At 40.4% G+C, this 13593-nt stretch overlaps 1 pseudogene; it reads left to right on the top strand.

The window, feature by feature from the left end:
* The first annotated feature begins 12592 nt into the window (after positions 1 to 12592).
* Positions 12593 to 13359, top strand: LOC148735758 (uncharacterized; annotated as a pseudogene).
* The last annotated feature ends 234 nt before the right edge of the window (positions 13360 to 13593 follow it).

The following is a 13593-nucleotide window of genomic DNA, read 5'->3' as shown; positions in this document are numbered from 1 at the left end:
ACGATAGATTAATAAAACTTACTCATTCTTTGTGTTTCCGTCGTGTTTTTTGGGATTTCTGCTGCTTTGGGCTTGCTTTGCCATCACTGTTTTTCCAGTTGTCAGACGAAGTCAAGGCTGCACACTACGATTTCGACCGTTGTCCATGCGGAGGCGGTTTGCGCCCAGAAAATCCATCTATTCGGCAATTTCTTTCCCACAGCTCACTTCTACATGCCACTCCAGATTTCTTCACCTCTTGTGATTGCTGTGAACCGCGGGGTGTGGGGAAGTGAAATGCCCTCGCTGTATCTAAGATGCCAATTTGTAGGATTATGCTGCTCTAAGGAACTCCTCTCTAGTTGCTACTGATGGTGGAGGTTTCAAACTGAAGAGGTCACACAATTAATATTTTCAAATTCAACAGCAGTTATTCACTCTGAAAAAGAGGAAGCATAATGAATTTATTGTTCATGCTATTTAAAACAAGGGCAATGCCCACTTGGTAATGGCAATAATTTTACCTGATGTCCAGCATTGGAATAGAGTGGTTCTAAAACTCAAGGCCATCTGGAGAATTTGTGTACTTCCTGAAGTTTTTGGTCGCTGGTACACAAGAAGGTGCAACAGTAGTAGAAGTGAAGGGGCCTGATGATGGTAGCATATGTTTTTGTTGAACAGTGCCTGATGGTGAAACAATTTCATGCAGTAACGAGGATTGCCCAAATGGCAAGTTTCACCCATCGTGCCTGTCTCTTACTAATGTAACAATCCCTAGAAAAAAGGTACTGCCCTTACTGCTCCAGATTACAGCAATTCAAGAGATATTCAACGAAGGAAACTGCAGGCAAGGCGAAAAGCAAAGTGTCAGTCTCAGCTGACTCTTCTCAAGCCTCTTTGTATGATACTATTTGTATCTGCAAAGTGAAAGCCACTACTGCATACAGACTTGTAGAATGCCATGGCTCGAACTGTACTAGTGGCAAGTTCTTTCACTTGCAATGCCAAGGGCTAAAGAGGATGCCAGCCAATCACAAGACAACCTGAAGGTGCTATATATGCCGCACAACAATAAAGACTAATATAGCCCCTTCCACCACCTCAACACTTACCACGTGTTCTTCTTCTGCTAATGATAGTGGTGATGATGATGATGTTACTGTAAGTACAGTTGTTACAACTGGTCAGGGAAGTCAGAACAAGACAAGAGCTCTTGCAACTCTAACACAAGATCATTTTGATCTGATATGCAACCTACATGGATGGCTAGATTGTGACATCATACAACAAGTTCACATTCTTTTTGCATAATGAGAATCCGAACATTGAAGGGTTCTGACATTGTGTCTGGGGAATTTGTACAAAGTCTTCACACTGGCAAGAACCACTTGGTATGTTTCAGCTCTATGGGGTGCCCTCCGGGACATGTGAAACTTTATGACAGCTTTTACAGTGATGCTATCAGTCAGGAAATTGAGCAACAAACTAATGATTGACTGGGAAGTAGATTATTGTCCCTAGTCCCTGCTTCAGTTCAGCAGCTAAGTAACGGTAGTGATCGTGGTATTTTTGCTATCGCCTTTGCTGCTTATCTAGTTTTTGGAATTGACCCAAGTCATGTAAGTTTTGATGTTCCAACCATGAGAACTGACCTGGCAACTTGTCTCAGAAATAAAAGAATCAGTTTGTTTTCTTCAACTTAGAACAATTTCACATGACTGCCTTTTGATATAATTTGAAATTCATAAAAATGGCAGTAAATCAGACATATTTTGAGAATGTGCTTTGGTGAGATTTTTATCCTAAATGTAATGGTTGACAAATATCATTGGAAGTCAAAATTTTTAGTGTTAAATGGTTTCCTGCAATGAAAGGCTAACCACTTTGCCTGTGTTTTTGTAGTAGTATCATAATGTACACATTCAAGCCACAAGTAGAAAGTTATAGAGAGAAATGAGCCTCTAATATCTGTACACGGTATGTTCCTTTTATTATAAAAAAAATATAAGGTATTATCTCTTGTTCCTATTATAAAAGGCAAAACTTGTGACTCCTATCATTTAGAACCTCCTTATGGTCCTTAGCTCAAGATTTGTTAGCTCAGGCCTATCAAAAAACAGCCAATAGGGACTGGTCATTAATTAAAGGGTCAACTGTGTAGGAGAAAAACCTCATGAGGTTTAAATTTTTTTTCTGAAAAATCTTTTAGACTATAGGATTTTTGAAAGCTGAACTATACAGGGGTACAAAAATCCGAGTGTATTTTCTAAAATTTTAATTTGCTCATGCTGTTTTTTGCCTCAAACCTCTCAAAAATTTTACGAAGAATAACATCCGGGTTATTTAAAAATTGAGCCAAAATGTATAGAAAAATCAGCAAATGGGGCATGGAAAAACAATTGACACATCTTTCGAGGAAGTTACAAAAAAACCATCTCGAGCTTGTGAATGTGTCAGTGCACTCGATTTAATCTTGTCCACTGAAATAGTAAAGGTTTCTTTTTATTCATCCTCAATGACTTCAAATTGGGCTGTGTGACCCGAAGAAAAATGACTGCCAAAGCTGGCATCCAAATTCATAATATATTTCAAGCCTTCTTCGCCCAAGAGAGCTTTTAGGAGATCGTGAGCTGTCTCGATACAATGATACTTGATTTATGCATACGTTACAGTGTAATTCACCTTGTGTGGTACATTACCACTCGCTACTTTGATTCGACCTGTCGTCCGGAGTATATTGCTGTCTTTGAGTCTTTTCAGGTAATTGGACAAGCGAGAATCGTGCGGTAGACTGAATACTGTTCAACCCTACTCCCCATTCACTTTCTAAATCGCTACGCGTTTCTAATCAGTTTTTCCAGGAATTGTTTTTGTTGTTTGAGAAATACTTGATATTTCCACTGTTACTGGGTAACGTGAGATAAAAACTCGACATGATGTACTATCGCATTGTGCGACAGTGTAATTCTTACGATAGAAGCACTATCGTCAATCTCAGTCAACTCGTTGGTGTCAGACTCACTTATTTGTCTTTCCAACACATCAAATTGGTTGTTTCGTAAGGCTAAATAATGAATCTGTGGTGGTTCATAGAAACAACTGCCACCCAACTCGGGTTCATAGGGGTTTGTATTAACAAAAAATTAAATCCGTTGTTTGTTCCATGATGATGACAGAAACTCCCAAAGACGAATAAACGTAGAGACTTCTCTGTACTTTGGAATGTTTGGACGTACACCGTTTGGTATTGATAAAAGTCCAGATGAATTCACTGAGATAAAATTTTATAAATTCCCTATCCTGCTCCATCGACCAATATCGATCGTACATCGACGGAGTATCTAGATCTTCCATGTATACATGTCCACGTTTCTTAACGTTGAAATTGGAACCATTTTTAAAGGTCTCGCTATTAAAGTGAGTACTTTCCTTTACCCAAACTAACAACTCGCATAAGTCTTTTCGCAGAGAAAAATACACGTTATCCCGCGGATTGTCGTTGCTGAGCGTGGAGAATTTGATGTCTTCCGCCGACATGGTAAACGTTTCACCCTCGTCATCATACGTGACATTAAACTGTACCTTTTTATCTTTATTATTAGGTATCTCATCAGACCAATCTCGATCCCAGTCCAGAGTAAATTTTTCCAGCTCTACTTCAAGTAAAGCTGTGGGTAGATAGTGTGCAGTCTCCAGAGGTTCGTGAATAAAATCACGGTAAAAGACATATGCTTCCGTCCCATCCATCCTCCTATTTGTGATCACGTATACTCTTCGTTTGGTCTTTAGTAACATGGTATTATTTTCCAATCCTTTCAAACGAGATCCGTGAGGTAGACTGATACTACTCAAAACCATTTTCCACGTACCATTTAAATGTATACGCGATGGTAAATGGTTCTTCAAAGAATTTTGGTTGTTTAAGGGAAATATTTCTTACTTTCCCCATTCCTGGGTAACGTTAGGTAAAAACCATTTCCATTCATGATGTGATCTGCTTAAAATCACGACTCGGCTTTATTAATGTAATCGGATCTCTTTGTATTTCAGAGTTTCACGAAATTTAAATTTTACTCGAGTGAAGGCCTGTCGAGACACTTTTCAAGACTTTAATTTGAGTCGACTCTGGAGGACAATTTCCAAAAAAAAACTACTGAACTCAGCTAAAAAAAAAATACCCCAGCCATGTATATTAACGCTATCTTAGCCCTCGAGGTGACTTTCTTAAACATCACGTTTGAATCAAGCAAACAGGACGACTTCAATGACATGTTATCGGTTCGCTTAAGTCACAGACGCAAAAACCGATCAAATTCCAGGTAATTTTTTGAAAAAGTGAGGCATTCTTAACTGATCCAACTAAAATAGCTAGGGAGTAGATGCCATAGAAAAGGTATCAACAGAAAAAAACTTTGCTGCCCGACCTTTGCGAAAACTTTATAACTCCCCGAACTTAACTTAATTTTGGCAATCTCCAAGTTTGGCCGATATCGTAGTTGAGCTGTCGTTTCCCGCGTACATTCAGCGAGAATCCCTTTGCTTTACACACCCGTTTCTCAGTCTTTGTACGATATCCATAGTTTTTGGCACCTGCCGACACGAATTCTACGATGTCATCGTCATTGTCAAGCTCGTTGGTCATGTCACCGGGATAGTGGCCAAGCTCGATTTCTGTCTGCCCCAGTTTCCAAGTATAGATGACTGAGTCTGTATCGTAATACAAGACTCGGTCACCTAACTGCTCCAACGATTCGTACTATTTGAGGCGGGCCAGGCAGGTGGCAAATGCTGCGATGAATATGTTGGTGTTAGTTCCTTTGCAAGGATCGTCTTCATCCCGTCTCTACAATACTTTTATCACTTCTGAATTGCGAGTACGGATGTCTGCCACTGTGAAAAGAGGGTCGTCAAGCAGACCTAAGAGTTCGAAGGGTTGCGCACATTATTTAGTCTTGGACTTGTTGTTTTGTTGGCTGAATTTTCCCAGAAAGAGTTAAGCACGAGTTTAGCCGTGGCTCTTCTTCCGGGGTTCTTGATAATTTTGGAAGCGTAGAGCTTAATGCCTTATTTTTCTTCATAACGATCAATGTATTCTTCTTTCGGTGCTTCGCTTTGAGCACAGCTTGGGTAGCCACCGCTTTCTTGCTTTATTTTCAACCAGGTGTCCGCGTAAGGTTGGGACAACCCTTTTCGACGCTGTGGGAGATCCCACAATTCATGAATTCGGACGATCTGACGAGTCGGTATCCTTTTTCTATGACTCTATGAAATTCCGGGGCACACCAGGCGCCGCGCAACACTCTTTCTTCGTCACTGTGCAGGCAGTGATAGTCGCGTTCGAGCATGTGTCCTTTCTGAGTTTCTATTTCTACACACTTACGGCACAACAGGAAGGTCAGCTTGCAGGAGTTTCCAATTTTATGACGGTAAGGTAAGACTAGGTTATACAGGCCAGTGGGTGGGATGATGTCCACAGGCATCGAGCCAAAATAACTTCTAGGGTCTTGATATTCTGGTTCCAAATAAATGTCCGGGTGACGTACAGGGTGCGTACCATACTTGTTTACGAATGGATACTCTGAGGTCACATCCACATAACGGATTTCTTCTCTTTCCTCTTCATTGACTTTATAGTACAAACAGGTGGCACCCGTTCTACAACCGTAAAAAGCTTCCGATGGGTTCAAAGGAGGGAGGATATCCAAATCTTTCGGAAATTCGGTAATGGCTAGTGTTTCTTTTTTCTCCTTCTCTCATTCACACCCCCACATTTCCACCACTAGATACCCTTTACCGCAGAGTTTGTATTTTCTGATTGGTCTGTTGGCGTAACGCTTCTACGGCCATTCCATCCGAATTGAGGAGGATTTGTTTTCGATTGGTGTAGCAGATACGACAATCATGGTAGCGACAACCGTGGAATTCGGAGATTGTAGACTGTACAATAGACTGTACGGGTCCGTGCATCGTAACCGTCTACGAAGTACGAGGTTGGGTCAATAGGGATACGATAGTCTCAACCGTTACGCGTATGCTGAATTCGACTTTCGGAATTATATTATTGCCACATTAACTATTCCAACGATGCTTTCGAGTGATTCATACAGGCCACTCGCCACCCTCATGAAGGTTCTACAGCTATGACATTTAAGGTTAAATGCTTCCTCCTCCAATAACGGTTACACGCTGCGGCGATCGTAACGTATTTTTCCATAGGGTTGAAACTGGCGATGCTTTTAAATTCTTGGATAAATTTTTCGCACTCGGCTTTTGGTAACGCAACATCTGAGTGATAGTATGCAAGGAATGCGTCTTTGATACTAAAAGGGTGTTGTTTGGCTGCTTCTTCTCTATACCAGACTTCGAATTCTTCTTTTCTCTTACTCGACATTGCTTCTGCATCATTGTAAGAAGCTTCAGGTAACGGACCCACATAATCTCTATTTTCTGGGATGTGAAACTTGTGTGGAAAGAAGTCTTTTTCAACTCTGTGAGACCAAAGGTGTCGGTGGATGCGGACAGAGCCATGGAAAGCCATAGAATCTTTAAATGTGATTTTTAGAGCTTCTAGAGAGCCCATTTTGGTGTCGTTAAGGATCATGGCATCAAATTTTCTTCCTTCTATCACAAGGTGATGCTGGATCAAGATGGTGAAGTACCCTTTAAAATTGTGGAGTATGCAGATGACTTCACGAGGTTCTTTGTACTGGTCTTCGGTGAGGTGTGATAGGAATTCAAGAAACTGTTTACTGCAATCCTCGCCATAAAACGTGTAGGAGGTGTCGATTTCGGAAGTTTGAGCACAGACGCAGATGGGGAGGTGTGTTCCGTCTTCACCGATCATGGCTTCATAGTCAGTGTAGACGAATGTGGGTGGTTCTTCGTACACGAATGCCTCAGGGTTTATCTTTAAAAGCTTCTTAGGTTTGGCTTTGGTTTTCTTTTTGGGGTATCTTCTGCTTTGGGGATGGGTTGGATGTAGAATTTTGTTACGTGCACGAATGACCAACAAATGTCCGTTAACAAAGCATATATGAAAATAGACTCCCGAGTACGATATATGGCACGCAACAAAAATGTAACAACAAGCAGTTACCCATTTTAACTATTATTTAATTAGTTTTACATTGTCTAATTTACTTAGGTTAAAGATTAAGTTAAGCAGTTCATAAAGCAGGCTTACAATCCTTTATGCCATAGAAGTTTTCATCGTCTTGATCAGCTTCCAATTCCAACTTCCGCCGGCTGAAGACCACAGCGCTTGGCTTTCTTGATTTATCGCATTCTTTCCTTGTACACAAACTATTCCGGAGGACTCCATAGTAAACTCTCTATTCTCAATCTTCTTCCTCTCTCGACTATCGTCTTTTTCATCTCTTTCTTCTCTCCGGATATTGCAAGGTCAAAAGGTCATAGCCTCGTCACATCATAGCTTCCACAAGTTCAGTCAGCAAGCCACGAGAGTAAGCCCTCGGGCAAATCTCTTTTGTACTTCTCACCAGCCAGCTTTTATACATTTACTTCAGTTATCTAGAATGTTCTATTACTATTTATAGCGTATTACAAGTTGTACTATTTTTGGAAACTGCTGAGTCAAATGAAAGAAGTTTCTGGAATATTACAGATTATAGATAATTCTAGAAAAGTCTGGGATTGTGTGACAGATTCAGTAAAAATCCTCGTAACAATTTGTATTCTCTAAGATCCACGTAGTCCTTACAGACAGAACATTTACCAAAATAGCAACGATGTGGCTGTTGGAGGTCTGGTTGGAATTGTTTGCAGCAGTTTCCACATCATATTAAGGTCTTGCAGATATTTTCTGCGCGGTGTAAGGTAAGGCAGTTCTGGCTGTAAAAATGGCGGTTGCAGGCTGGGCAGTGGAGAGTGGGTTCATGTGGTTTGGCGCCGCATTCGATCTGCTTGCATGCTTTACAGCGAAGGCCCTCGCACGGATGGTAGCGGAAGTCATCATTGTTGAAGCCTATATTGCAGAAATCGCAGAAATACTATCTTTCTGGGAATCAAAGGTAAGATGTACACCCATGAAAATGCGCCGTATCGCCTTGGTACTCCGACACATTCAGAAGGCGGAGGATGCACTTTGGTAATTCTACGTTTCCCTGAAAGGTGATACAATATAGGTAAAAAACAGTCACAACTTTCAGCTGGTAGCTCTCCAGGTACTGTTGAAACTTTTCTAATTCAGGATGACCACAACGAGCTTCGGGCACACCAGCTTGCTCGTGAAGGTGTTTGGCACATCGGGTTGGCACATTGTCAATTCTTCTAAGAATCCTATAGTAACGAATTGCCTCTACATCATCATCTCTGTGTAAATGCGCTTTGGTCAGGCAGATGGCTCTAACCAGGCAAAAGTTGTCTTCTGAATTTTTAATCTGTAACATCGACAGTTCTTTGTGGAGTACATCTTCTATACCAGGTTTTCCTAATGTAAAATTAGATTTACCACCTTCTTCTGGTTTCGCTGCAATAGTGAGGTCGAAAGTGAACTCATCCTCAACGCTAAAAGATTTGTTCGAACTCAGTTGATTGGCTAGTTGATTCATAAACGCTCTAAATCGCTCTTCATCATTCCCATTCATAATTTCACCCACAGTTAAGCGATTTGTTTTTACGGCGTGATCAAATTATCAGCTTTATAGTTGAATAAATTTACTTCATCTGTATCTTCTAGATGCTTATTTTGCCATCAGTCGGTTACTTTTTTGTGTTCGATCGTGTCTTGTATCGATCTCTAAAATAAAAAAGGTTGCTAACTTTTTTCGTTTAATACACATTTCTGCAGTCGAAATTTAAAAAATTCAAGAAAATACCTTTACCTTGAGCCCGCTTCTAAGCTAAACAATAATCTTTACACACGACTGATTAAAGGTAACTCTTAATAAAATCTTCCTTTTGTCTCTATATGGCGTTTTTCAGATCTCTAACTATGCAAGCTGTTAACTAGTTATGGTATTAGTAAAACTAGGAATTTTTGTAAGAATCTAGTAAAGAGTAGGGATTTAGAAAGGGATGGTAGTAGTCAAAAGCCTTGCAGGACTCAATTTGGGACTAGAACACAAAGTGCAAGTAAGAGTTCTTAAATTATCAGCTTAGTGCAAAAAGGTTTAGGCTCAGCAAGACCAGTGCCATCTGGCTACTTGCCACAGGGTGCTGGAGGGCAATGAGAATGCTTGTCACTTGACTTGTGGTTGCTTAAACCCTAACCCAACTGTAACCCTAACCCTAAACTGTAACCCTGACCCTAAACTGTAACTCTAACATCAAAATACTGGAAAAAGGTCAATGGATTTCTGCAACCCCAACCCTAACCATTGGGTTTAGTCGAGACTCGCAATAGCTGTCTCCTGAGGGTGTCAAATACCTTAGTCAGGTGACTTTAATTGTTTTTCATTATTTGGCTTAATGAGAAAAATTTACGAACAATCAACCACTTCAATTAAAAAAAAAAAAAAAAAAAAAAAAAAAACCAAGGGAGTAAACAAACAAAGCATGGAACGATTTACACGAAAGAAAGTCAATGAAGACATGAAAAAGCTAAAAGGTTTCAGATAAAAATGCAGTCATGTTTGATACGTGTCATTAAATATTCACCAACTCAATGCATCAAAAGGGTCCTTCGGGACCAAACAGACGCTTGCAAACACATTGTTATTCTCCACTTATTAATAAATTTTTTCATCGTAAGAAGTATGTAGAGGGGAGAGAAACGGTTTCGGGAGGAGGAGAAATGGCCTAAACACGTAGGGAGGAGGGAGAAAGGAAGCAAAAAAAAAAATAGAGAGATGGGAGAACCAGCATAAAAAGGGAGGACGGAGAAAGTTACATAAGTAGACCTTTTGACTCACAAATAAGCCCAGCTTTGGCAACGAATTGCAAGTTAAAGTGAATGTAAGATTTTTCGCATGTAAGTCTCAACACTTTCTTGCCCTCCGTTCCCCTTGTGAGTCTTGTGAGGTCATCGTTTTGTACACCATACCCAGTCTTGGCCGAGCGGTGGTGACAGCACTCGGTTCTGGTCAATCAGTACGTTTCGACCCGTTTCGGAGTTTTTTGAGCATCAAGATCTATCAAGGTGAGTGAATGTTATTTTTATGTAAAAGCCGTTTACGGTGTTACTGAACATTGTATTGAAATTTGATTACGAGTCTCCCTTCTGGTGTGTGTTTATTAATTATTATTAACGCTAAAACACCTGAAGAATTAACCCCATGCAATGTGAAATAAACTCTTCGAGTTCAATTACTTCAATGAATTACACTCAATGATAGATTGATTTCAGGTCATTTGAACTTTCGGTTCGAATTGATTAAAAGCACGGAAACAGGAGAGGATCAAGGTCAAGTCGGTCAAGACCATGGTGTGTACGGACAGTGGGATGCTTTGCGTGTGGACCATGTGCACGGTTGTTCAGATCTGTTCAGGTCTGTTTAAAAGTGATATGCTTTTTCATTGGGTCCTCATAAAATAAATGTGAGTGTATAGCGATACAGAAAAATGATTTTGATATTTTGATAATAAGAAATAATTGATTTTAGTATGTACTAAAACAGTGGATAGCGTTGAAGGCGCGCTCTGATTGGCTAGTCAAACTCCGAATATCCTTTGCTATATACCTCCGAGCAACTCGGGAAAAAATGGCGTGCCGGTTTGCATCCGTGACAAGCGAAGAAATCACTCAAATAACGACGAAGCAGTCCCTGAAAACACAGAAAGCGACTAAATTTGGTTTGGCCGTGTTTAAAGGTAATGGCAACCGGGAGTTTATCGATAAAACCAATGAAAAAAGGTTTGTTTACAAATGCAAATTAATTTTGCGTAACCTCACTTGTTCACTTAAAAATCAAAGTTAAATGGTATTTTTTACAGAATGATTTCAAATACAGAAAGAGTTTGCAACACCATTTAAGGAAATGTCGCCATCAGAGCTAAACAAATGTCTTCAGAAATTTTATCTGTCAGCGAAAAGACGAGACGGCAGGTTTTACAACAAAAAATTACTTATCGCGATCCGCCCCGCGTTGGATCGTTACGCGCGGGAAAATGTTGGAATCGTTGCTGGAATGTCTGAATTAAAATCAATTTTTGGTGGTGTATATTATCTCACTGTTTTAGTATATACTAAAACAACTATTCACCTCAGTGTCGGTGGTTAGCGGTGAATATTTACCTCGCCGCTTCGCGGCTCGGTAAATATCCACCACTGACCACCTCCACTTCTGTGAATAGTTGTTAAATAGCCCTTGAAATCGGGCTTAAATCGTAAATCGGCACTCGGTCCATTCATGTCAACAACAACGAACAACGGTGCTCTGTTGTGTGTGAGTGTGTGTGTGGTGGGGGGGGGGGGGTGAGGTGACATTTTGACTTTTTTATAGCTACAACTAAAACATTGTCACGTTCGCACTGTGTCAACACTGTGACGCAAAGCTCTGAAATTTTTGTCACTCCTTTTTTGTCCTTTTTTGTGCAAAAGAAAATGCAACTGTAGATCGCGCAAGAATAATAAGTGGAGCGGAAAATCAGAAAACTATAGAACGAAACTAACACTGTAATCGAATTTTAGAAATATTTTGTCTCGCGATCATTATTATTCCATTATCAGTTTGCGTTACCTTGACGAAGCAGACGAATTAGTAGAAAATTCCATACATTTTCAGACCTTTCCATGGTCCTCAACAACCATTTCCAGTTCAATTCAGCCACTCAACGATAGGGTTTTTCTAGAAAGCAGAATTCTCGTAATGATTCAGTTGTCCGTGTGCTACCTTGCTGGCTCCAAACTGTCTAGTCTGTCAACGGACAGGAAGTCATAAGTTATAAGGAGTCTGCAAGTATACACACTTCCAATGCGAAAGGCTACAACTTTAATTTTCCCACTTTTAAGTCTGAGGTATGTGTGCAATAGTGTTACATCGCTTACCTAGGTCTACTTCGATTTGATCACTGATACCATTCTTTTGTCTGTTTTGATAAGTTTTTTTATTCTAATGGAAATTAAATATCATGGAGCCCACAGAAATTGTTGCAAACTGAATTGGAAGAACAGAAAGAGTCGCAATGCTAAACATTAAAATCCTGTGCAATCTTGAGAGACCTATAGAGAAATTGTTTTTGTATTACTTAAGCATCCCTTAGTCATTGTGTTGATAGTCTGTGTGTGACAGTGGTATAAATGCCATAACATTAGTAAGCAGCATGAAGCCCCTTTATCTAGCTACACAACAATTTAGCAGCCTATATGATGCCTTCGGAGTACACAGTAACGACAAGCGTGCAATTCTACCGAAAGTGCCAATCTGATGTAAGGGGGTTGTTTGAGCTTGCATCTGATAAGAGTTTAGATGGATCACTGAGCTCACCCTCGCACGAAACAGTGAAATCACTTGCCATGGTAAAACGCGGTCTTGAAGAGGCAATTGGTGACCTTTCAGACATGTCACAGAATGAGGACCACAACCTCGTAACAAAAGCACTTCCAACACTGATTAACGAACATGTGTTTGCGAAAGCACGAAAGCTTGGGTTCAATGAAGCCGTTGGATGTTTGGATTTTGCCATAAATTTCCCCATTATCGCTGACGAAGTAATGAAGAGGATTAAAAAGCTTCCATTCATCTTCTACATTCATCACGTGAAGTCCTACTACGAAGTTCCGAAAAATTTTTGTTAATTTTGGAAGACATACCAACCATTCCAAAGCGACCGCATGTGTCACTTTCATCGCATGAGATTGCAAAGCTGCATGATTACAGGAAAAATTGGCTTGAGGCTGTTAGAGTTGCCACGGTACGCAGTAAAACTACAAAGCACAGATTTACAACGTTGCCCATTGCCTTGTACACAACAGAGCCACCCCAAATTGTAGATCTTGACTTCTCTCTGTTTCTAAGTGGCGAACACATTCCTGCTTCAGTGGCAAAGAAAGTCCTTTTCTATAACGGCACAGTTTTCCACAAAAGCAGCAACGGAAACCAATTACTTATGGTCGCGGAGGAAGATATTTTTGACGTTGGATCTCCCATAACTGCAGACATTTTTATTCAAGACATAGACAATAGCCTGCATTTTAGCTGGAGTTGCACCAAACCCGCAGCAAGCTTCGAAACGTATATGGCCACTAGCATTGAACTTCCCTGCTCTGTGGAGGGTGCATAAGGAGAAGGCATCACACTCACTGAAGACCAGTATGAGGAACTTCAAACTTTACGTCTGGAAAAAAGCGATACAACCGATGTTGACCGTGACGAAAGTGATCAAGAACTGGAAGAACAAATTCGCCACTGTAACATGCCTGCACGTACGCGCTACAGCAGGCAGGTTCGATTTCCCGGAAGATATCACGACTTTCTCTGACTTTAAAAGCAGAAAGTGTAGTTAGTGAAGTCTGCATTCGAACCTAGAGTTCCATCACGTCATAGTTTATCCCGGTTTCTTTAGCAGGAAGTGACAAGGAGTATTTCTACTCTCCCCTTTATGAGATGCTATTCCATTGCAAGGATCCCCTAGCATTAAATTTTTCGGTACTCATTTATCAGAGAGGTCTCTTCATCATTAAGAAAAAGATGTCCTCTATATTTAGCACTTGGT

Source organism: Stylophora pistillata, chromosome 3, assembly GCF_964205215.1.
Source record: "Stylophora pistillata chromosome 3, jaStyPist1.2, whole genome shotgun sequence".
In the NCBI taxonomy this organism is placed as follows: Eukaryota; Metazoa; Cnidaria; class Anthozoa; order Scleractinia; family Pocilloporidae; genus Stylophora; species Stylophora pistillata.
Note: the sequence above shows the minus strand (reverse complement) of the source record. Positions and strands in the feature narration are given on the sequence as shown.